This window comes from Sus scrofa, chromosome 10 (genome assembly GCF_000003025.6).
Source record: "Sus scrofa isolate TJ Tabasco breed Duroc chromosome 10, Sscrofa11.1, whole genome shotgun sequence".
NCBI classification, from domain to species: Eukaryota; Metazoa; Chordata; class Mammalia; order Artiodactyla; family Suidae; genus Sus; species Sus scrofa.
This window is the reverse complement of record NC_010452.4, coordinates 45,637,568-45,664,652: the sequence shown is the minus strand read 5'-3', so window position 1 is coordinate 45,664,652 and position 27,085 is coordinate 45,637,568. Positions and strand designations below refer to the sequence as shown.

The window sequence follows — 27,085 nt, the reverse complement described above, 5'->3', positions numbered from 1 at the left end:
CATGCCAGACATGAGTAACGTGATATATTCAAAGCCCTGAAAGGGAAAAACCTGCAACTGAGGATACTCTACCCAGCAAGATTACCATTTTGAATGGAAATACAAAGAATTTCTCAGAAAATGAAAAAATAAAAGAATACAACAATAATAAATCTAATTGAAGAGAAATACTGAAATAAATAAATATTGAATAAATAAAAAAGCAAGAAATCTATAGGAAAGAGAAAAACACAACAGGAAAAGTGAATATAAGAAAGAGGTTTACATCACTTAAATAAGCCAGTACATATACTTAAAAACAAGAAGACATTTTTTTGAAAAGTGATTATAACTTCAATTAACAGCAAGAGGATAATCATGAAGCTATAACATAGGATACCAAAATCATGAAAAGTGGGGAAGGAGAATAAAAATGTAGATTTTCAGAATGTGTGTGAGCTTATACAACTACTACTCTGAAGCAAGTAGATATGGTATGGGTTATGAAAACAAAAATCAAAATCATACAATAGATGCATAAAAAAAGAAAGGTACTCAAGCTTAAAAACAGAAAGAACAAAGGAACAAAGAACTACAAAATCAACTTGAAAGCAAGGTGTAATAACCATAAAAACATACTTTTCAATATATACTTTAAATGTCAATGGACTAAATGTTCCAAACAAAAGATATAGAGTGGCAGGATGGATAGAAAACAAAAACCCGCAATATACTCCCTACAGGAGATTCACTTCAGGGCAAAAGACACATTGATTCAAAGTGAGAGGATGGAAAAATATATTTCATTCATATGGAAAGGAAAGTGAGAGTAGAAATACTTACATAAGACAAAACAGGCTTTAAAATAAATTCCATGAAGAAAGACAAGAACACTACATAATGATAAAAGGATCAATATAAAACAGGATTTGATAATCATTAATATATATGCACCCAATATAGGAGCACCTAAACATATAAAATAAACACTAACAGACATAGAGGGAAAAACTGACAAGAATGTAATAATAGTAGGCGACTTTAACACCCACTGACATCAATGGACAGATCTTTCAGACAGAAAATCAATAAAGCAACAGATTCTAAATGACAGAATAGAATAGTTCATTACTTCCAAAAATAAACAAACAAATAAACAAGACAGAATACACATTCTTTTCAAGCACACATGGAACATTCTTTAGCATACACCACATACTAGGACACAAATCAAGCGTCAACAAATTTAAGAGGATAGAAATTATTTCAGGTATCATTTCTAACCACAAAGGTATGAAACTAGAAGCCAACCACAGAAATAAAAATGAGAGAAGGAAAAAATGATTACATGGAGATTAAATAATATACTACTAAAAACCAACAGGTTATAAGATAAAATCAAAGAGGCAATAAGAACGTACCTTTAAAAAAACAATGAGAACACAACCTTACAAAATCTATGGGATAGAGCAAAAAGCATTTCTAAGAGGGAAGTTCCTAGCAGTTCAATATAGGCCTTCCTCAAAAAAACAAGAAAAATCTCAAACAATCTAAACTACCACCTAAAAAATTAGAAAAAGAAGAATAAGTAAAACCCAAAGTCAGCAGGAAAAAGGAAATAATAAAGATCAGAGTAGAAATAAATAAAACAGATATTAAAAAAATAGAAAAGATTAAAAAACCAAGAGCTGTTTGTTTTTGTTTTGTTTTGTTTTGTTTGGAAAGGATAAACAAAATTGACAAACTTCCAGCCAGGTTCACCAAAAAGGAAAGGCAGGACCCAAATAAACAAAATACCAAATGAAAGACAAACAAATAAATAACCAATACCAGGTCATTAACAGAAACCAGTGACTTGAAACCAGAGATGCAAGATCTCAGTTTCCTTGAACGTATACATGTATGCATGACTGGGTCACCTTGCTGTGCAGGAGAAAATTGGAGAACACTATAAATCAGCTATAATGGAAAAAACAAAAGTCATTATTAAAAAAATAACAAATACCATATAAATACAAAAATATAATAAGAAAATACTATGATAAGTTACATGCCATTGAACTGGACAACCTAGAAGAAATGGACAAATTTCTAGAAACATCTAGTCTGCCAAAACTGAGTGAAGAGAAACAAGTAATTTGAGCAGACCAACCACTAGAAGTGAAATAGAATCTGAAAAACAAAAACAAAACCTCCCTGCAACAAAAATATAGGAATGAATGTCTTCACTGGGAAATTCTACCAAACATACAAAGAACTTATAACTATCCATCATAATCTAATGAAGTGAATGAAGTGAACACTCCCAAGGTCATTCTATGAAGCCACCATCACCCTGATACCAAAACCAAAGACACTACAAAAAAAGAAAAAAATGTGTTTTTTTTAATTTTTCCTCCCAGTATGTGCAAGGCTGGCTCCGCCACCCTCTGCAGCTAATCCCTGTGGCCTAGGTCTCCTCTGGCCTCCCCTAGCTACCCAGGTGCTCAGACTCATCCAGGGTCTCTCCAGCAGCATGGGGCTCTGCCCAAAAAAAGAAAATTAAAATCCAATATATTTGATGAATATAGATGCAAGTCCTTAACAAAACATTAGAAAACTGAATCCAACAATACATAAAAAGAATTATATAATATGATCAAATTAAATTCATTCCAGGGTCACAAGGATGATTCAACATTTGCAAATCAATCAATGTTATCCACCACATCAATAAAAGAAAAACTTCATAATCGTCTCAATAGATGCAGAAAAAGCATGTGATAAAATTCAACATCCATTCATGATAAAAACTCTTACCAAAGAGGGTATGAGGTAACATATTTCAACATAATAAAAGCCATTTTTGGTAAACCCACAGCAAATGAAATACTCAGTGGTGAAAAGATAAAAGCCTTCCCACTAAATTCTAGAACAAGACATGGATGCTTACTCTCATCATCTCTATTCAACATAGTATTGGAAGTCCTAGCCACAGCAATCAGACAAGGAAAAATAAATAAAAGGTATCCAAAAATTAAGATAAGAGGTAAAATTGTCATTATATGCAGATAATATGTACTCTATATAGAAAACTCTAAAGACTCCACACAAAACTGTTAGAACTACCATATGAATCCACAAAGGCAAGAGGACTCAAGATTAATACGTGGAAACCTGCTGCATTCCTTTACACTAACAATGAAATATCAGAAAGAGAAAGTAAAAAAATACAATCCCATTAAAAATTACCTAGCAATAAACCTAACCAAAGACATGAAAGAACTATATGCTGAGAACTATAGGATATTGATAATGAAAAGTAAAGATAATTCCACAAAATGAAAAAACATCCCTTGTTCTTGGATTGGAAGAATTAAAAATGTTTAAATAACCATACTACCCAAAGCAATCTAGAGATTTAATGCAATTTCTATCAAATTACCCATGACATTTTTCACAAAACTAGAACAAATAATCCAAAAAGTTATATGGTACCAAAAAAGACCCAGAATTGCCAAAGTAACCCTAAGGAAAAAGAACAAAGCTGGAGGATTAAATTTCCTTGACTTCAGATAATAACTACAAAGCTACTGTAATCAAAACAGCATGATAGAAGCACACACAAAAAAGGACATATAGACCAACAGAACAGAACAGAGATCCCAGAAACAAACCCATATACCTATGAATTAATCATTTACAGAGGAGGCAACAATACACAATGGAGAAAAGAGTTTCTTCAGCAAGTGGTATTTGGAAAGCTGGACAGTCACATGTAAATAAGTGAAATTAGAACACTCCCTCACACCACATACAAAAATAAATTCGAAATGTTTTAAATACCTAAATATAAGACATGACACCATAAAACTCCTAGAAGAGAACTTAGGCAAAACATCCTCTGATGTAATCACAGCAATATTTTCTTATCATTCTCCCAAGGCAAAACAAATAAAAGCAAAAAAGAAAAATGGGGCCTAATTGAACTTAAAAGCATTTGCACAGCAAAGTAAACTATCAACAAAATGGAAGGACAACCTGTGGACTGGGAGAAAATATTTGTAAATAATGCCACCAAGAAACGGTTAATTTTCAAAATACACAAATAGCTCACACAAGTTAATATAAAAAACCAAGCAACCTGGAGTTCTCTTGTGGCACAGAAGGTTAAGGATCTGGTGCTGTCATTGTTGAAGCTTGGGTCACTGTTGTGGCACAGGTTTGATCCCTGGCCCAGGAACTTCCACATGAGCGTGGCCAAAACAAACAAATAATCCAATCAAAAAATGGGCAGAAGGCCGAAAGAGACATTCACCCTAAGAAGACACACATGCGACCAACAAGCACATGAAAAGATGTTTAACATCACGAATTATTAGAGAAATACAAATCAAAACTACAATGAGGAGCCACCTCACACTGTTCAGAATGGCCATCATCAAAAGTCAACAAATAATAAATGATGGAAGAGGTGTAGAGAAAAAGGAACCCCCCTACACTGTTGGTAGGAATGGCAAATTGGTACAGCCAGCATGGAAAACTGTTGGAGATTCCTTAAGAAACTAAAAGCAGAGCTATGACATGATCCTGCAATCCCACCACTGGGCATATATCCAGAAAAGAGGAAAATTCCAATTTGAAAAGCTACATGCACCCCAATGTTCATAGGGGCACTATTTGAAATAGCCAAGACATAGAAGCAACCTAAGTGTCCATCAACAGATGACTGGATAAAAATGTGACATATAAACACAATGGAATATTACTCAGACATAAAAAATGAAATGTCATGCACAGCAACATGGATGGACCTAGAGAATATTATACTAAATGGAGTCAGAAAAAGGCAAATATTGATATATCACTTATAGTTAGAATCTAAAAAATAATACAAATGAATCTATTTATAGAACAGAAACAGACTCATAGACATAGAAAACAAAATTATGGTTACCAAAAAGCAGGATTGGGGAAGGGATAAATTAGGAATACGGGATTAACCTATACACACTACTGTATAAAAACAGATAACAATAAGGATTTACTGTATAGCACAAGTAAGTATATTCAATCTTATAATATCTTAAAACAGAAAAAATCCGAAATATGTTTATGCATGTATAAAACCAAATCATGTTGTTCTGAAATTAACACAATATTGCATATTCAATTTAAAAATGGTTTTTATTTATTTACCCTTAGATGACCAAGTCATTCCAGGCAGAATATTTGTCCATTAACAAGATTAGTTGAATATCCTGTTTCCTCTCAGTCTCTACCAAGATTTTTAATCAGGAAGAGTTACTTTTAATGATAAACTGTCATTACCAGTTTAGCAAATCACCATTTTGAGGAAAGGGGATAGGAATCTGGAGCGATGAATACCTTTTTTTCCAATGGGAGCTACAGCTTCCAGCCTACGCCACAGCCACAGCAACGGGGGATCCAAGCCGCATCTGCAATCCACACCACAGCTCATGGCACCACCAGATCCCCAACCCATTAAGCAAGTCCAGGGATCAAACCCACATCCTCATGGATGCTAGTCGGGATCCTTACCGCTGAGCCACAATGGGAAATTCCTCCATGAATATCTTTGCAGTAGAACATTATTTGGGAATGGGAAACAAAAGAGAACACAACTTACCAAAGCCTTAAGCTGAATAGAAACCTCAGCAACAGTGAAGGAACTGTTTCAGCATAGCCCACTTCTACCAGCTTCCTTAGTGTCCCAAATAATTGACACCAGGCTAAGCCAATGTTCGCCAGTTTTCCTCATCATGAAGTCACTCCCCTATTCTTCATGGAGTTACCACCAGCCCACGCTGAAGTAGGGGAAGGTCATGATTACTCTCCTTGAGGACTGTGGATCTGCACTGAGTATTGGAAAGTGTTTCATGTGGGAGATTTGTTTCCCCACTCACATAGTCATTTACCCATCTATTTATGGCATTATGGACATTTATTTCATATTTTGGGTTAAATTTGTTTATATCTCCAATTATTCTAGCTTTGGCCATTGGAAGTGCTTTTAGTTCATTCCTATATCCCTTTGGCATGACCCATCACTGTGGTGTTTTTCTTTTTTAGCATTTCCTTATTTTCTGGTACTCCACACTCATTTTGTACATTTGCTGCCCCAGTCCTAGAGTTAACCATTTCACAAAGGAACCCTGGTTCCTTTTGGGAAAATGGTATTAGAAACCAACGTTTGGGTCCTAATGTTCTCACTGCTACAGGGCCTTCAGATAACAGAGCAAGGAAATATATGTGTATAATCTAACATGTGTGTATACCTAGGTCTATGACTGCTTCCAGGTGTATCCTTTTGCATCTGCATCAAGAGAAACATGAGCTTATACTGAAATATCTAATTCTAATCAGTTAGCACCTGGATTATTCAACTTCTTCCTCTTGGCTATCTGCAAATTTTGACTCACGAGGCGTCTCTTTGATCTATTTATCACTCTGGGTTCATGACGGAGTCAAGCCAGGTCTCTTTCCTAATGCTGCTACCTTCCATGTGTCTCAGTGAAAGGATGGTGACTTTCCATTACATGTAGTCCCTGCTCAAATCCTCAACCATCAGAGCCGCTGCTTTCAACAGAAACTGATCACTATTGTTAAGTGGATTCCATGTGGTATGTTTCTAGCCCCTTTGGTCCCCATCCTTGCCTCCAGAACCCAAAGAATGCTTGTAGTTATGTTCTGTTAGTAAGTACTCTATTGATTTCTGTGATGCTATTCAAATTTTTCTGGGGAAAAAGAAATCTCTTGGTGTCTTCTCTGTGGTTCAACATGTGGTTGAAGGGTTGGATACCAGTGACCATGCTCATAATCAAAGTCTCCGTATATTGCATATGGCATCAGGCTCAGAGCAGAATGGATTCAAGTTTTCTTTGTTTATAAGTGTCCAGACATATGTCCCCTCTAGGATGGGACACATCAAGAGATTAGGAACATAGGAAGAATTTCCTCTGTAATGACCTAGCTTGAAAGAATCCTAAATCAAAAGCAAATGTGTGCTGTTGAAATATTGCTACATTGGCCTTGTAAGTGGGCTAAGAAGCTGCATTCAAATTCCAATTCAATTCCTACCTAATAAAGAAGAAAATGCATGTGGGAAAAGTGCCCTACATTTCAACTTACAATGTGGGTTGGATTTCTAGCTCTTGCTGCTTTTGCCTCGTGCCCAGTCAGTTAATCACAGCAGCAGCCACGGATTTCCTGTTTCTTGAATGGCTTTTCTTTTTCTCAGCCTATTAATACTTTACCAGATTTCCCTAATGCTTCTCGAATAGAGCTCTATCTCTGCTTCACCTGTGTCTCATTTTTGGCCTTTCTGATGAACAATGCCTTTTTTCTCTTTTATATGAATTCATTCTACATTTTAAATAAAACAATTCTCGTAGCCCCAAGGTGCAAGTGAGTAAGTACTAATCACTCCTACTGCCTTGCTTAGACTGGACAGATTTTATGATCCCTAATCCTCTGCTTTGTTGCAACATACCATGTGGCTTTTGCTCATGTTGAAAGTAACAATGTGTTTTTCATCTAATTTACTAATGTGGAACAGCTTTCTTCTGAATCACAGTGGTGTAACCATTGACAACCAGGGCTTTGGCTCACGTTGAGTGCGAGTGCGTAGGATCAGGAAATAAAATTTTCCAGTATCTCACTATCCCAATTTAATCTTCATCAATCTTAGTGAATTAATTAGCAAGTAGTAACAGAGGCTCTATCAGTAAATGCTGATGAACAATGATGTGGTTTCTTTGAATGTTTATCATTCAAAAGCCATGCCATTGTGTTCCATCAGGCTTTTATTGTTCTCACTTCTTTCACTGAATTATTTTTAAACTTTGTGTACACTGAGCAAGTGGTTATTCAAACCATGCTTCAAGTCTTCCATCTCACTCTCATTCTAACAGCTAACATTACCCCTTATCCACCTGAAACTTCTTTTCTCTAGATCTGTGCTCTTGTGCTTCTTTTCAGAAGAGAGGTAGGTGCCTTACATTCTTTCCCAAAAGGATCCCCTCTATCTTGATTTTTCTCTTATGTGAACCCCCTCTACCCTTTGGGGACGTCCACAGTGATTTTTTTTTTCTGTTTTCCTTTCTGCTTTGAAAAAAAGTTCACATGTTCCTCGGTTTGGGAGAAAAAAAAAAGCAAAGCATGACCATTTTGAATTTTCAGGCTACTATCTCAGTCTCCTTGTGTTGGATCACCAGTTTCTTAAAACCAAGTTTTCTACTCTTTGCCACCTATTCTCTTTAACCTTCTGAAATCTGACTTCCCTTCACATGACAATGTCTCTGCAGACCAATGACTCCATCATCAATTTCATGACATCCTGGCTGCTCATTATCTTTGTCTGGAGCTTCTTCTTTTGGAACTCCTCTCTCAGTTGGTTTCCATGACACAATCATGCAGTGTTCCCTTTACCTCATTGTTTCCCCTTCCCAATTTTTTTTATCTCCTGACTCCATATTTACAAAATCAGTCCTCACTAATTCTCCTCTCCTTTATTGATATTTTCTCCAGATAAACTTATCATTCAACAGTTTAACCATGGGTATCATTTAAGGTCTGTATCTGGAGGCAAGTTCCATTTCTTGAGTTCCAGTCCTGGATTGCCTATTGGCCGTTGTTATTCAGTCACACGTTTTCACTGCAAACTCAGAATGTCCAAATTAGAATCAATTCTCCCTCCCTATCCCCTAATGTGGCTCATTTTCTTCTTTCTTCATTTCTGTATTTTTATCATTTTGACGGAGGCTCAGGCCATCCAACACCTCCAATTTTTGTGTGCCTTACTCTCTTTCTGCCTATGTCACCTAAGATCCCTTACTTTCCCAACTTATATCTTCTGCTGGAGTCCACAGATTGCTTCCCTGTGCCTGGCTTATTGCCAAAAACACCAAAACAAGAGCCCCTCTCTCCAGCTTCTCTTTATGTAGAAATGCACTTGCCAACTGGGTTGGTCCTAATTTTCTTAAAAACAACACATTTAGACCAGAACAAGTTTTTTTCAAAAAGAATGCATGGCTTCTTTATTGCCTGTGCAGGAGAGACAACTTTGGAAACCTTGCATAACAAGATAAAAAATATGAGAAGACTTTTAAGGGTTTTTGTTTGAGTAGCCATGTAAAAACAATGAAAAGAGTAAATTTAAGTTGCTTTAAATATTGTGACAGGTTAGTGAGGCAGGAATATCATTTTGGAGTTTTTGCAGTTATCCTTGAATGAAATGATGGATGAGAATTTCAAGTGGCATTGTGGGACGACCAACCTAAGAAAGATCAGTTGGGGATTGATTTGGTTGTGGGGGTGAGGGAAAAGGCAAAAACTAGAAACAACTTCCAGTTTCAAGGATGATGATTTGTAGAATTGTGGAAAAATCAAATTTATAGAAGAGTAGGAAAATAAAACTGTATGGGGATAAGAGAAAGTTGGTGATTTCCATTGACAGTATAGGGTGTTAGTAATTTTATCAGGTAAATATGTCACACTGACAGGCTCAGATACATTAGGAATTTTACACTTAGGATTCTTTCTCTGGAAAATTTTCATGGTCTTTCCTAGGCATAGAGCCATACAAGGGCAATACTTCTGTATAACTGCAATGGTGATCTGACACTTCAAAGCAAATAAGGAACAGAGATTTCAATCATGCTTCGAGTCCAGTAAGAATAATCACAAGCAATAGTAAATATCAAAATTATGATAGATCTAGAAAGGATTCCCTCACACTTGACCATATTTCTATCTTGGTTCTTCTGGGGTAAATCAAGGAGGAGAGGAAAAGAGAGGAATTGGTAATTCACTCTCATTATTTATGTTCTAAGCAATGTCAGATAATCCTAATTTTTTATGATGTTCACACTCACCACTATTAGAACCCATTAATACATTCATTACTCTCCCTGTTTATTTTGCCTTAGGGTTGAGTACAGAGTAGGGATTTCAAGTTTTTTTGGTGTGTGTTGTTTAAGCAATGCTTTTGCTAAAGATAAATACACACACACACACACACACACACACATCTCTATCCCATATGCATGCAGATTTGTCATTCTGGCTTTATGCACCCTTTTCAAAATTACGTATTTCATAAGCAAAATTTAAACAATTTTACACCACTCATGCAGACTAGATCCAACTAGGCCTTCAGATAATTTCAGCCCAAGTTCCAGACAAAGAAAACAGTTACAATTCTGATACAAGTACCTGAAAGAAATTTAGGGTAGATGGGAAGAGAGCCAGAACCCAAGGTCTTATGTCCGTATTAGCCATTCCACTGTCCAGTATACTCACAAGCAGAAATATGTGCTCTACGCTTGGGTCCCATGAGACTGGTCTTCCAGCCTGGGACACATGCTCTAGGATAGGCTGAGATTCATACACACTAACTCCAAGGCCCAAACATATTCAGGATCGCATTACGGGGCAGCAGGACCTTAAAGGCCTCCAAGAGCCCAAAGAGCTTCATGAAGTCCATCGCACTGTCCAAAGAAGGGCTTCTATAACCTAGATCTTTGGGGAGGGACACCAACTCATTTACCTAACTTCATTGAAATGTCACAGATAGTCATGGGAAACATCGTGCACACATACCTGTGTATGTAGACACAGATATACATGTGACCCTATGCCTCACATACAGTATTTTTTACCTTCTTCTAGTAGTAGCTTTGCTTCTCTCTTGTTCTATAATCTGCTTTCTGATTACAGAGAGATAGAAGCCTTTGCATCTTATTGTACATGATGAAAGAATTAATAGTATTCAATACAAGTCATGTTTCAATATGTATATATTCATCCAAATATCCAAAGAGAAAAAATTCTGGAGATATGCAATCAGAATCAACTTTCAGCCTAAGGTGAAATTCTTCCTCTTTCTTTGGCCCTGCCTTCAGTAAGAATGAACATTCATTTCCTTTGGACCTACTGTAAAACATAACAATTTTTTGTCCCATCTCTCAGACCCAACAAGTCTAGTAATGTAATAGCCCCAAGTTATTAATAATCAATGATTTTTCTCATAGTTTATTCTTAGAAAACTTTATTTCTCAATTTTAGTAGCTCTTATGTCTTAATTAATGAGAAGAATATTATAGATGTATGTGTTAATGCAAATGATATGTGAGTATAACGGCCATAAATTCATTTGCAATGCACTCAAATATTCCTAATATATCAGTTTTATCAATGTTATTGAACTTCTTGATGAACCATCTTTTGGTTTCATTGATTTCTCCTCTTGCTTTTCTGCTTCTATTTCACAGATACCTTCTTTGTTCTTTAAATATAGGTGTGGTCTCCTGCACCTACAGTTAAGTGGGACTTTGCACTAGAAATTCAGTGGTTGCCTTTAACCTGCTCTTCAATTCTACTTAAGTCTATAGTTCATACTTGTACCACCAAACCTTTCTCCACTAGGATACCATATGATGTGAAATGTAAACATAAATATGGATAAAACTGCATCAAAGCAAATAAGTACTTTAGCCTCCCAGTATCCTCCAATCTGCTTTGCTTACTTTTTCCTGTAGGAAACTGGGGAGCTTTCGAATATGCTCATGAAAGGCAAAAGGCTATCTTACCTCTTTTTATAGAGGTTATGCAAAAAGAATATCATTGCAGTCAATCAAGAAAGTGGGTTTCTGTACATTCTTTCCTGGCTCTATGTTACTGATGGGAAAAAATCTGCAGTGAATGAAGGTAACATGGAATAACCATGGTCTTACCTTACCCTCCAGACAGCCAACAGCATCTCAAATTATTGGAAGGCCTTGTCAGGGTCAAGTTGTCCATCATTTCAACTTGAGCTGCAGGTCTGTTTCGCCTAAAGTTGAAGGAACAAAACACGTGTCAACTTCAGGTTACTGCCCGGCAGCTTTTAAAAAACAAACATTAATTACACTCCTATTCTATGTCAGATACTGCCTAACAACATGTATTATTTCCTCTGATCGTCACAACTTTGGCTGAGGGAGGTTGAGTCATCAGGACCCACTTTTCATTGTCAAGGCCCCTTGTAATCTCTGAGTAATTCAAAAGAAAAAGACCAATGTGCCTGGAAATAACTTTGGAGGTTTTATTTTCTTTGTATAGCCAAAGAACCACATGCAAGGCTGTCAATGCAGTAGGTTTTAATAGGACTTGTAGAGACTACAAAACCCTTTCCTGTAGCAGAGTATTACTCAGACCATTTTTCCAATTTCTACATTCCCAGGCAACATCATAACCACCCACAGTGTATGACAAGGCTAGAAGGGATCACACAGGAAAGACAGGTCAAATTACCTGCCACTGCTCTATTTGTTGGATCTGCTTCTTGGCATTTCTTAACATCTTCCATTATTGTTCTAAAGATGTCTGAGCATGTGTGTTTCTTCCCCAAGACATTATCCATTGATACAAATATCTAGAATCTCTAGATCCTACCAAGTTTGTGAAAGGCAGAAAGAATTTTAAGACCAAATGGAGTATGGGCACCAACTGAGGACTTTACTGAATGAAGAAAAATAGATGAATATATTATTGCCCCAAACAGAAAGGTGGGAAGCTGGAACGTTGCCTAAGTGTAGAAGAGCAAAGATTCCAGACACATACTGCTTATATGGAGAGCGCAGAACACATCCCCCAATTGTGATGGGGCCCTTAAATCTGCTTAAAATGCCTATACTTAACTATAAATGATTGTTTTAATGATAAAAATTCACATGACATATTTTTTCTTCAGGTATAGTTGATTTACAATGGTGTGTCGGTTTCATGTGTACAGCAAAGTGATTTAGCTATATATAAACTCTTTTTCAGATTATTTTCCCATTCAGGTTATTACAAAATATTGAGTTCTTTGCACTATACAGTAAGTCTTGCTATTTATCTATTTTATACATAGTGATGTGTATATGTTAATCCCAAACACCCAATTTATGTATTTGTGTGTGTGTGTGTGTGTGTGTGTGTGTGTGTGTGTGTGTGTGTGTGTTATAGTAGTCCATGACTTATTTCAAGTGGAATTTTGACGTGAAGAATGACTGTTCCATTTCTGGATAAGAACACTTTCAATAAATACTGTCATACTGAGTTTCGTAGGATTTCATTCTGAATTTTAGACTGGTCCTGAATAAAGTTTTTACTAATGAACCTTCTTCTTTTATTCCAAGTGCAAACACCAGAATCTTTTCCCAATCTTTTGTTGTCTTTCTCCAGTAATCCCCACTGTATACCTGGTATGAACTAATTTAAAATTCTCATTTGGCAACAGAAGTCTGACCAAAGGTTGGGAATATTTCTTTCATGTCCTAGGATATCTTTGAAAGACCATTTCTCTTTTACCTTAAGAAATTATTTTTAATGGGGCAAGGGCAGTTCCTACACCTTTTATTTATAAGACACACTTGCACTGGGCTGGACCTAAAATGACAACCTCTGGCTTAATCTATTTTCCTCTTTCCAGAGCTTGTAACAGAACCAGTTAAAGCCTAATGGAAATTCTGTTTTTCTAGGGCCTGTCCATGGTTGATAAGCATTTCAGGATCTGAGCACGGAAAGCAAGTTGTGTTATACCCGGTGTTCCAATCAAGAGATGATCATAAATGTCTGGTTTTCTGTGTTGGTAGAATTGGTGGACATATTACTTCTGGTCAATGTAGAAAATATTTTTTCAGTTAGAAGTTGAGAGAATGTTGTTTATAGTTTGGATTGTTTAAAAAAATAGAAGCACAATGTCGAGGAAAGAAATTCTATTTATGATGTAGACCAATGGCCTTGATGCATCAAGAAACTGATCATTTCCTTAAGACCTGGAAGAGAGAAATTTGGGACCTAATTGAAGTATTTTTTCTCAAATGCATCATATGCTTGATTAAATTAATGTTTGTTCAGAAATTATTTCTTGGGTCCAGAAATTATGAAGGAAATTACAGAACTATAGTTCTTACCAGGCTTCTCCCTTGATTAGGTAGATGAACAAGACGGTGGTTTCTCTTTGTCTCAGAAAAAGAAGAGGTTATTGAACACTTTAAGGGATAGGGAAGAAGAACACTGTGAACCTCTCATAAGCCCAGTGTCACAGGTACTTTTCTATATCTGGCACCTGGCAGAGTGCCTGACACAGTGCCTGACACAAAATATTACTTAGTGATTTTCCTTTAAATTGCTTTGAAGTAACTGAGAAGAAAAGAAGACTTCTTCTCTCAAATAGTCTATGACTTTACTAAATACATGAAACATGAACCAAAGAGTTTGAGAACAATTACAAGGAAGAAAGTATATTCTAACTGAAAGAAATGGTCAGCTTCAAAGTTTAGGAGTTGAGCAAATCACCTGTCCTTTCATAGATTTAAATAGTTCCTCTATCTAAAACTGAAATTCTAGGAAAATATTTCTATCTAAGTGGTGTGTGTGCAGAACTAGATTAGAAGGTCAAGACTACAACCAAGGTTTAGAGAACATAAAAAAAAAATCAAATACACTGCTGCTTCTAGATAAATAAACATGTTTTAATTGATTTAATGAAGGGAGGAAGTAACATTTGTGATGGACCTGGAAAGAAATCCAAGAGTTTGCTGCTCTGCATCTCAAAAGCTTTTTGTTGGTTTTTGCTAAGAAGGATGTCTTACCAAATATCCAGGCCATCAAACTCCAGTGACATTATTTCTTGAGAAATTTCAGGAGATGAAGGGGGCAAGAGGACTAGACACTAAAACCTTGTTATCCCAAGAATTTCTGAAGGGACAGAATTCCAAAATGGTAGCATCTAATGATCTACATAAGGCAATACAAATGCCCAGAAATTATCTAAGATTACCTTTTGAGAAATCCCTTATAATTAAAGGGTCTTCACTTTAAAAGAAAACTTTGTTTACTTATATTTATTCATATGAGTAAATTCATGCAAATAGCACAAAACATGTAAGGTCAATCTCCTTCACCTCCTAAAATCCAGGTATACCATTTCCTTCCCCGGTTCTTATGTATTCTTTGGAGGTATTTTATGCATACCCAAGCACATTTACATATATATGTACATTTTTTTCTGGTTTTATTGAGAAATCATTGACACACATCCTTGTACAACTTTAAAGTGTACAGCATGATGACTGATTTACATATCCTGTAAAATGATTGCCACAATTCAGCTAACATCCATGTTCTCATCTAGACAACAACAACAATAAAGAATAAAGGAGAAAATTATTTTCTCCTGGTGATGAATACTCTTAGGATTTAGTCTCTTAACTTTTTTGTCCATGATTTCCTTTGCTGGGCAAAAGATTTTAAGTTTAATTAAGTCCTATTTGTTTATTTTTGCTGTTATTTCTATTACTCTAGAAGACAGATCCAAAAATACATTGCTGCAATTTATGTCAAGGAGTGTTCTGCCTATGTTTTCCTCTAGGAGATTTATATTATCTGGTCTTACATTTACGTCTTTAATCTATTTTGAGTTTATTTTTGTATATGGTGTTAGAGAATGTTCTAATTTAATTCTTTTTCATGTAGCTGTCCAGTTTTCTCAGCACCACCTATTGAAAATACTGTCTTTTCTCCATTTTATATTCTTGCCTCCTTTGTCATAGATTAACTGACCATAAATATGCAGATTTATTTCTGGAGTCTCTATACTGTTCTGTTGAACTATGAACCTGTTTTTGTGTCAGTACAATACTGTTTTGATTATTATAACTCTATAGTATAGTCTGAAGTCAGGGAGACTGATTCCTCAAGCTCTGTTTTTTCTCAAGATTGTTTTCCTTATTTGGAGTCTTTTGTGTTTTTTTACTAATTTTAAAACTATTTGTTCTAATTCTGTAAAAATGTCATTAGTATTTTCATAGGAATTGCACTGAATTTACTGATTTCCTTGGGTAGTACAATCATTTTACAAATATGAATTCTTCAAACCCAAGAACATGGTAATATCTTTCCATTTGTGTTGTCTTCAATTCCTTTCATGTGTCTTACAGATTTCAGAGTACCACAACACTATGAGACTAGAAATCCACTACAAGAAAAAAACTGCTTTTCCATAAAAATTTTAAAATATTTTGTTCTAGGTATGTGAAGAATGTCATTGGTAAATTGACAGGGATGTCATTGAATCTATAGATTGTCTTGGATAGTATAGTCATTTTGACAATATTCTTCCAATCCAAAAGCATGGTGTATCTTTGATTTCTTTAATCAGCATCTTATAGTTTTCAAAGTACAACTCTTGTCTCTTTAGAGTTTTTATTCATTTCGATGCAATGGTAAATGATATTATTTCCTTATTTTCTCTTTCTCATGTTTTGTTGGTGGTATATAGAAATACAAGAGGTTTCTGTCTATTAACTTTATATACTGCAAATTTACCAAATTCATTGATGAGCTCTAACACTTTTCTGGTAGTGTCTTTAGGATTTTCTAGGCATATATCATGTCATCTACAAACAGTTATAGTTTTACTACTACTTCTCCAATTTGGATTCCTTTTATTTCTTTTCCTGCTCTGATTGTCATGGCTAGGAGTTCCAAACTATGTTGAATAACAGTGGTGAAAGTGGACATCCTTCTCTTGTTCCTGATCCTAGCAGAAATGCTTTCAGTTCTTCACCATTGAGAATGATGTTAGCTATGGGTTTGTCATATATGGCTTTTATTATGTTGAGGTAGGCATCCTCTATACCCTCTTTCTGGAGTTTTTATCAGAAATAGGTTTTGAACTTTGTCAAAAGCTTTTTCTGAATCTATTGAGATAATCATATGGTTGTTATTCTTAAGTTTGTATGTATTACACTGATTTATGGATATTAAGGAATCCTTGCATCCCTGTGATAAATCCCATTTGATCAAGGTGTATGATCCTTTTAATACATAGTTGGATTTGCCTTGCTAATATTTTGTTTCACCTTATTCCATCTCTTTCTCTTTCATCTGCTTACCCTTTAAAATAAACAGACTAGGCATATGCTTTTTAAAGAGATATATCTAAATTTCTTTCTTTGAATAGATGAATCTAATTTTGTTCACATTTCTTGTGATTACTGATAGTTAATTTCATTATGTGTTTTCCATGAATCATGCCTCTTTTTTTCCCCTCATTTTCCAGGATAATGATTAAATTTTCTATCTGACTTTGGTAACTTGCAACTTCACTATGATGATTCTAGATGTAGGTTTACTTTTATTTATCATACTCTTTAATATGAAGTTTTGTATCACTCTTTAATTTTATCAAATTCTCAGTCATTTTGACTTTCTCTCACTTTCTGTCTTAGAGAGGCTCCATCAGACTCAATTTGGAGCCTATCTTCAACATCACTTATGTTTTCCAGGGCTGAATTCTGTATAATTTCCTCCAACATATATTCCAATTTACAAATGCTCTCTACAATTGTATCTCATCCACCTTTTATGTTTATTCAATAGCTCTATTAACATCTAGCATTCTGTATGCTCTTATTTGCAAATCTTGTTTGTCACTGCATCCTAGTCTTTCACTGTGATTTTAGTTGCTTTCTTAATGTCCTATATATTTTCAAATTCCTATATTCTCATTCAGATTGTTCTCTTTTTTCATGTCCTTGGGATGTTAATCCTCTTTTTTTTATTTTCAAGGTGACTATCCCAGGGAGTCCTTGGTTCTCTGAGTTATGTACATTTCCCAACAGAATGGTTTTACATAGGCTTCTGTCAGCTGCTCCAGGAATTCCACCAATCCTGGACTTCTTATATGTTAATTTATCAGCTTTATATTCCTAAACTGTGAGGTGACATAATTTCAGACTTCCCAATTGCATATGCCATATATTCGGTATTTCAACTCTTACGGAGTTTTATACTTTTATCCATAGTTTTATGTAAAAGCAAAAATTTCAATTCTCTAAAGTTTTTATAGTCTATTAACAAAGGGGTACCAGTTATAAGATTATTGAAGGAATATTATGTCTCAATCATAACCTTGGATAAGTTTAAGCAATATTATCTAACCCCACATTGTCATTAAGACCTCAGATACAGAACTTTAAGCCTATTTCTATGTTCTGTACTCCCATAGATCATGGTAGCTTTCTCAGTTTGTGAGCCTAGTAACTTGATTTCCATCTTCTCTTATTTCTAACACATGGGTGTTTTTATTCTTTTTTGAGCTTGGAATGTATAGAAAGTAATTATTATTTTTTTATTCACCACTTCTCTGTGTTTGGAGGGGATTCAGTATTAGCCAAGTATGCCTTATTTTAAATTCTTATTTCCTAACACAGTTACACACTGTATTGTACCTTATTTTTTTCACCTAACAATCTTGTGATTATCCTCTACCAATACCTATAATTTTGTCCTCTTGATGGCTGCATAGTGTTCCATTGTATTTACAAAGAATAATTCATGTAAACAGACATTAAATATTTCCAATAACATTTTTAAATGAATAAAAGAATACTTCCTGCACAAAATATGGAAGACAGAATACATTGGTGCATATGTTTCCACTTCTTTTTCTTGAATTTCTATGCAAAATTATATGAATTGGTAACCTGACCTATTATTTTAAAATAATTAATATATTTCATATCTTTAAATATTCTTCAGTAACTACTATGATTATACAGTAGTGCACTTTAGGTATAAATAATACTTATTTTACATTACCATATATATGTTTAAGTTGTTACAAACTATTCACTAACATAAATAATGTCATAATATACATTCTTAAATATAAATATTGTTATAGCTCTTATTATTGCTGACTTAGAATTACTATAAATGGAATAATCAATTCAAAGGTATAAACATTTTATGACTTCTGACACATATCATGAAATTTCCTCCCAAGATTGTACTCCAAGTTGCCTAAAATCCCTCCAAAAGAGTATAAATGCCTATTCCTTATATCTTTTTCAATTTTTTCACATTTTAAAATCTTTGCAAAAACGGTGGGCAAAATGTTGGCATTTCCTTGTTTTAATTTGCATTTCTTTAGTGAAACTAGGCATATTTTCATATGTTTACTTTTCATTTCTTCTGTGAATTGTCTGTTTATCCTTTTGCCCATTTTTCTACCGGAATATTTGTACTTTGTCATACTCATCATCTGGTTGTCCATAATATGCCACATAGTCTGGAAGGGTACAGAGGTTTTCATTATGAACCTTTGCATATCTTGATATAATTGTTCTATTTTTAGCATGTATGACTGACAACTTGCTTGGTAACAAATCTTAGACCCATAGTGAAGTTGAAAAAGTTCATCCAGACTTTGGTCTTCCCACTTGTCAGGCAAATGTGTGCTCCCTGAATTCTCTCACGGTGTTCCCATTCATAGTTATAATCTACCTAGTCTTTTTTGTTTTTGTTTTGTCCTTTTAGGGCTACTTGTGGCATATGGAAATTCCCAGGCGAGGGGCCCAATCATAGCTGCAGCTGCTGGTCCACACCACAGCCACAGTAATGCCAGATCCAAGCCGACCTGCACCCTACACCACAATTTGTGGCAATGCCAGATCCTTTATCCCACTGAGCAAGCCAGGGATCAAACCTGCACCCTCATGAATACTAGCCAGATTCTTAACCTTTTGAGCCACAACAGGAACTCCCAATCTTCCACCTAGTTTTAAACTGCCAGACTGATAAAAGTAATTTTCAACACAGTCATCATTTAGCCTGTAAAAATATGGATAAAGCCTGCATTATGGGAGCTTCAAGCAGAGGAATCACCTCTGTGGAGATTTCCTCCACAATTATCATCAAGCAAAACTGTTGAGTGGGTGCTTAAATTTTTGACTACGTCTTCGTGGTGTCACTTCATAGATCTGTATCCACACGGTGCTTTTCCTCTGTCCTGATGCCCTCATGCACAAAACACTTTCACCATGGAAATCTAGGATTCTCTAAACAGGTTTGGTAGAATGCAACTAACTTATCCAGAGCTGGAGAGAGGACTTCCCATCTTAGACTCTGTGATATCAGTTTGCCCTCGTTCCAGTGGGCATGAGTGGGGCTCTGCTCTGACTTTTTCTCCTTACTCACCTATGACTGTGCTGCTTTCTCTAGGGGCTTTTTTAACATCTTGTTCAACTGAGTCTAATTGGCACAACATCTTACCAAAAAAAAAAAAAAAAACTTCTAGACATTTTTGACATAGGACTGACATCTTTTTCATTTTCCCAAATTAGATGCAGGGGCTTTAATTCTTCTTCATTCCTTTGGTCATTTGCTTGAAGATTTGAGAGGATGGTGAAAAATTCAGACACCTTTAATTTTACCATCTCACCAAAAAGTTCTGTCTTTGATTTTTTTTTTTTAAGTCAACCAGTATGGTCAAGTACTGTGATTTTCAAACTGTGATGGTAAGAGACATTATGAGGGGTGATCACATACAGTGGAGATGGAAGTTCTTTACTTCTGGAGATTCAAATTCCGTAACTCTAAGATGTGCCAATAATCTATATTTTTAATATCCACCACCTCACAGTGATTCTGATATAGGTTCCACCACAGTCTGAGAAAACCCATTGTAAGGAAAAAAACAAAAAATCCCAGCTATTTTCCAAAAGGCAGCCTACAGACTGGGAAGTAAGGTCTACAGTTCGGCTTCATCTGGGAACTTGATGGGAAAGTAAAATTTGGGGCCACAAGCCAGACCTACTGAATGAGAAGCACTGGGGTAACACCCAGCAATCTGTATTTTAACAAGCCCTCCAGGAGTTTCTGATGCATGCTCAAGTGTGAGAACTACAGAGCTTGTAGGTGAGTCAGAAATCCTATGTTCTAATCCAAGGTTTCTCTCTAGCTAGCTCATGACCAGGGGGAAGTTGTTCACTCACTCTGGACCTCAACTTCCCACCCACAATATAAGGATGAGAGGTCAAATATCTCAAAGGATCTCTGAAAGCTTCATCTCAAACTGTTTGATAATATCTTCTATGCCCTATTTTTTTTTTCATGAAATAAGTTGCACTTGACTGAGTGTTACTTATATTCCATGGGGAAGCCCCAGCATCTAACAGCCAATATGTCCATGGATCTAATCAATCAAGCCCAGAACAGTTCAAAATATGTGCATATATGTTAACAATAATCTTGAGAGTGGATTGCATATAAATCCTCTGAGTAGTCCATTAGCAAATACTTGTTTCCCTTTTTCTAATATAAAAAGGCTGGGCTCCTCAGGCATGTGGTTTTCTTCATCTCATTTTCTTCATCTGGCTCATTTGATCTTAATTACTAGGGCTAGTTCTTGAATTGCAGCAGCTTGTTTTAAGGAACATATGGCAGAAGGTGCTAAGCACAGGCAGCAGACAATGTGTTACTAAATGGAGAAGAAATCTTCCTTTACATAAGAAGCCATATGCAGTCCAAATTTATCCATACTGTATCACTGAAATGGGTATTTTAAAACTTCAGCTATGATTTTCCACAGGTATTGGTTTCTACCTTTGCATAGTCAACATCAGACCAGCAAAGCTTTTAAGAGTCCATCTCAAAGGACTCTCAGATTGTTCCTATCACTGACACAAGGGACTAGCTTTCATTACCTCCTTTTGGAAGGTTTTGCCGAAAACCTAACATCTCTTAGGGTATCCTTCTCCCCACAGCATCCTCAGTTTTCAGGTCTTAAAAGGTCTTGATGTCAGGGTGTCCCTTCCTTGAAAGCAGCAAAACTGTAAATGTGCCTGCTTTCTGAGAGAGAAAAGCAACAAGTCTGCTGTTTCTGTCCTGACTCCTTGGTCTCAGTGAGAGACAGTGAGGCTGGAGCCTCCCCTTCTATGCCTTAGAGAATACCTGTAAAGCATCAAAGCCACAGAATATGGCAGAGTTCCAGCCACCTGGATGTGGCCTTCTGCAAATTGTCCTCATCAACACACGTCTCCTTTGAAATCTTGTCTAGAGCACTGCATCCCCATTCGCCTCACCTGGCTTCCTTTGCTGTCACCCTTCTTGAGCAACAGACCTCTGAGAGCACGCCTCAGACTCTCGGTCTTTACTGAGATTCTTTTACAACAACTGCTCTGTCTCATCCTCATCTTCAGAGCCTCAGATTCCTAACTGTGGCACCTCCGAGATCTAATTGCTTGGCACCGCGTTTCTGACATCACCGTCTGTTGCCATGGCAAGTGCCACCAATTCAGCAGGCTGACTTTCCTGCCAGAAGGAGAGGATGCACCAAGAGGGAGACAACATTTGTTTAAGCATAAATATCTTTGATATTTAGCAAAGAGGCAAGAGACTGCATGGAAGAAAACAGAGGAGGCAAAAATTCCAATTTAAATGGATGCTTAGCTTTCAGGGCTCCTTTGGTAAAAGTCTGGGGCTCAGCTTTGTCCAGCTCTTCACATTCTTCCAGAATTTCAAGGTGATTATTTATTTGACTTTCAGGTTCACTGGGAATAATACTGGAGTTCGAAAGCACTTAGAGTTTGAAAAGCTGCATCTGCTTTTTCATGTTGACGTCAGATGATTATCTTGGTAGAAAGATGAGCAGCAACCATTCTAAATACAATTGCTCATCTCAGCAGAGCCTTTCTGAGGAAGTCAGTTTACAGACAACTTAAACTACCTTCTCCCTCCTGTTCTTCTGCTAAGACTCAGGCCCTAATTTCTGCTGAGAATAAACCCTCCAAATCACATCTACTGTTGCATTTATAGAGTTTCCATGAACAGTTTTTGCCAGGGCCTTGCAGAACTCAGAATCTGCTCTGATACATGGCTGTAACTATTAAATGGAAGCTTGAGAACAATGTGTCTGGAAAATTAACAGAAATTCTAGCCTACTTTTCACTGTTACTTAAGGGTGTCTGGTAATTTGCTACTTAGGATTCGGAACAAAAGAGAAAATTTGAATGTGAATGTCTAACTCTCCCATCTCTTTTTAAGATTCCTATTAAAATAGAATTTTTTTAAAGGAAGACAAAACTGTATTCATTGCTGGCCACTAGATATTTCAGATCCATGACAAAAACTTTGAGAAATCTCCACAAATAGAGCTACAATCAAAGATCAGGACTCTCTTGAAATCTCCTGCCTGCACAAGAAATAACAGCTTGCTGAGAGGCCATACAGCAGAACAGCACTGATACCCCTGAAGTAAGACAGGTAAGCAGAGAAGGCAAACTGTGGGTTGCAAATCCCTTCTGTTCTTACCCCATACATCCAGTGGTTTGGGTACCTTAACTATAACCCAACACGGCAATAAACCCACAGCTCCTCTCTCCCTTGGTCTGCTAGGTCTAGAGTATTTAAACAGGGGCAATACGTTCTGAGACAAACTATGTTCGCTGGCAATGCTAAGCATGGCTACACCGTTTCCAATAAGGATGAAAAAGAGAAGTCAGAGGTTACATGAAAAATATTGATGGAGGATAATGTCCAAAAAAGAATGTATATAAATGCATAACTGGGTCACTTTGCTGTACAGCAGAAATTGAAAGAATACTGCAAATCAACTATAATAATTTTTTAAAAAAGAACATAATGAAGTTCAAGGCAAGAAATATGCTGAGGACTCAACACAAGTACTTCCTATGAAATGGATAATGCAGAGAATTTAGACACTTTCTAATTCAGTTTCTCAAAATAATCCAAGAGAACATTTCACCTATTTCCAGGCAAGGTGGAGGAATAGTTAAAGACTATGGGTTTCGACAAGTTCAAATCACATCTCTGCTACTTATGAGCTACTTATGATCATCGTTGGTTTCTAAGACTATACTGCTTCCATAGTTCCATTTATAAAATGGGGTGACAGCAGTATTTACCTAATAGGGTTATTGTGCATTTTTAATAATTCATTTATGTGCTTGAAAAGTATGTAGCATGTACTAATTATTTAAGAAAATTAATTATTAGGGAAACACAATAGAAAATAAGAAGGAGTAATCTAAAACCAGTAAAGACAGCAGGAGATAAAAAGCATAATTGCTGTATTTAAAAAAAATTATAAGGAAAAAGGCAGGAAACAGAAGATTTAATACTATTGAAACAGAGTTGCCAATTAGCTAACAAGTGGTAGAACACATTCCCAAAATCAGAAGGATAAAAGCAGCAAATTATGAACATGTTTAAATAATCATGAAGAAAAGGTGATCTAAATCTAGCATATAATAACCATTATGATGAAGAGAAATAGCAAATGGAGACAAAACGCTTATCCAAGAAATGGTAAAATAAAAATTTTAACTTCTGATCATGATTGTGCAGTAACTTTATGCTATTTGCACTCCCCCTCCAAACACCAATGACAAGAAAAAAAACAAAAAGATAAGTGGAAATGAAAAATCTAGATCAACAACAAAATGAGCACCAAATGGAGTAGAAATGTTAAGTGGTAAGTAGGTTCTAGGTTGGAGGCAGGCAGTGTACAGCTCCTGAGGAGTAAAGGGAAACAAATCCCATTTGAGAGGGATTCAATCATTTTTTGTTGTTGTTATTTTTTCTCTTTTCAAGGCTGCATCTGTGGCATATGGAAGTTCCCAGGCTAAGAGTGGAAGCAGAGCTGCAGCTGCCAGTCTACATCACAGCTCAGGGCAATGCCAGATCCTTTAATTCACAAGGAAGGCCAGGGATCGAACTGCATCCTCATGGATACCAGTAGGGTTCATAACCTGCTGAGCCACAATGAGAACTCCTTCCTTTTTTTTTTTTTTTTTTTTTTGCTAGACCATTCATTCTTCCAACCCAAATTTATTAAACTGGTACTGTTGGAATAATTGGGGATATAGCAATGAACCAAACACATCCCTCTTTATTGAAGCATACGGTCTAGTGAGAAGGCAGGCTCATTACAAAATATCATGGGCTGGGTGCAACTTACCAGCTGCCCAGTGCACCCGGGGAACTTTTATGACTAACTGATAGGAGACGTAGGAGGGTGGAGGTAGAAAAAAACTAATGGGCTGGCCCAGTGTGTAATGCAAGCCCCAAATGGACAGTACATGCTCCAGTGAAGCTGCTATCTTAATAGAGTGATGGAATGGTCTGTTCAGAGCACAGTAAGGTGCTTTTCCAGAAACAATTCTCTGTTAAGAGAGGCACCATCTTCCAGGATGCAGTGTATCCTCTGAATCAAAGATGACTGTATGATTCTATGTCCCCAGTGGGTAGAAAATATAGGTCAAGAAAAAAAAAGGGATGGAAAGAGAAGTAAGTGGTATGATGTAGCATCGCTTCCAGTGACCCACTTGAGAAACTGGGCTTTCTGTCCCTACAACTCTGGTCTCTGTAGATGCTGAGGACCAGATTCTCAAAGGAAAGCCCTGCTTTTCATAGGAATGCCAGTAGAATCTCACTGAGCTTTAACTGCCCCCTGGGGCAATTTTTGTTTCTCATGCTGAGATAAATTCTGGCAAGAAGAGAATTCAAACTCTTGGCAGCTATAACTGACTGGGGTCATTAGAAGATACCTGATTTTTTTTAAGAGTCTAAATATATGAGTAACAATAGTAACATAAATTGATTCAATTAATCCGTTTAAAGACAGAGTCAGGATACATTTATTTTATTTTATTTACCTGTGACATATCAAATTTCCTGGGCTAGGGGTTGAATCAGAGCTGCAGCTGATTCACACCCATGGCAATGACAGATCCAAGCTGCATCGATTACCTACACTGCAGTTTGCAGCAAAGCCAGATCTTTAACCCAATGAGCAAGGCCAGGGGTTGAACCTGCATCCTCATGGATACGTCGAGTTCTTAGCCTACTGAGCCACAATGGGAATTCCATCTCAGGATAAATTTAAAACCAAAAAGCTATATGCCATCCTAAAGAAATAGACCTAAAAGAAAAGTATAGCCAAAAGTTTAAATCCATAACAATTGTTACAATAGGGCAATCACTCCTGATAATCCAATGGTTTAAATCTTCTGAAAATATATTCTAACTAAAAATTAACAAAATGCTAAATAAAGTCTGACAATGATATTTAAAGTTGCAGTGTGGCATTCTCAACAATGTAAGAAAAAATACCAAGGGTTAAAACAATACAAGCCTAGATCATTAAACCAGAATGATAAAGGAAACCAATAACACTCTAAAAGAAAAATGCCCAAATACAAGTTATTACATTCAGAGATTTGTGTGCAAACTCAGGAGATGAAATAAGAGATGTGGCATTGGACCCTGGCGGGGAAGGTCTTTGAACTTGAAACCTCCACATAAAGCTGGGAACTTTGAAAGGGTTTCCTCTCCTTTCATTCAAAGAAATTGGGGTGGGGAAAAAAAATCTTCATCAGGAAAAGAAAATCTGTCTCTGACATAGCTTCAGAAGGAAAAGGGAAGTTTCTTCAGAGAAGTCGTAACTATTGGCTGCTCTCACACGGGTCTGGTTTCACATTTATACTTCCTACAAGGCTAAGAAACCTCAAAAAGAGGAACTAAGTTAAAGTGGTCTTCAATATCTGAAAATCAATGTAATTTCACCATCTTAACAGACTAAATGAGCATGATTATCTCAATAAATACATGAAAAGCATTTGACAAAATTTTCATCCTTTCAAGAAAATACTCTCAACCACCTAGGAATGGTACAGAAATTGCATAATAGGAAACATTACCCAAAAAAATGACAGCTAACATCACACTTAATAGTGAAAGACTAATTTTCTTCCCATAATATGATAAAAAATTGAGGATGTTCTCTTTCATAACTCCTATTCAATATTATACTGGAAACCCTAACCAGTGCAATAGGACATGATTTAAAAAAAAAAAAAAAAGGGCACTCATATTCAAAAGGAGGAAATAAAAACTGTCTTTATTCACATACAATATGACTTTCATATATAAAATTCCAAATAATCTACAAAACCCTCTAAAAGTAAAAGTAGTGATTCATCAAGTTCTTAGGACCAAAGATGAGTATTTTAAAATCTATTGTAATTCTATGCACTGGCAATAAAAATTAGAATTTGAAAAAACTTTTTAAAATTTTTTATTGTTATTTCTCTAATACAAATTTTTTTTCTACTGTATGGCATGGTGACCCAGTTACACATACATGTATACATTCTTTAGAATTTGAAAAATACTTTTAAGTACCACTTAAATGTCACCAAAAAAGAGAATGCTCTTAGGTAAAAATATAACAAAATATGTATGAAACATGTATGTTGAAAACTACAAA

The 27,085-nt window shown here is 36.0% G+C and overlaps 1 long non-coding RNA gene across 1 annotated transcript in view; it reads right to left on the bottom strand.

Annotated features, from left to right (window-relative positions):
• Nucleotides 1–27,085, bottom strand: part of LOC110255689 — a 313,398-nt gene that overhangs the window by 244,227 nt on the left and 42,086 nt on the right. Inside the window, exon 2 of the long non-coding RNA XR_002336348.1 lies at nt 11,715–11,812. This is a non-coding gene — a long non-coding RNA (uncharacterized LOC110255689). The remainder of the gene's footprint in view (nt 1–11,714; nt 11,813–27,085) is intronic.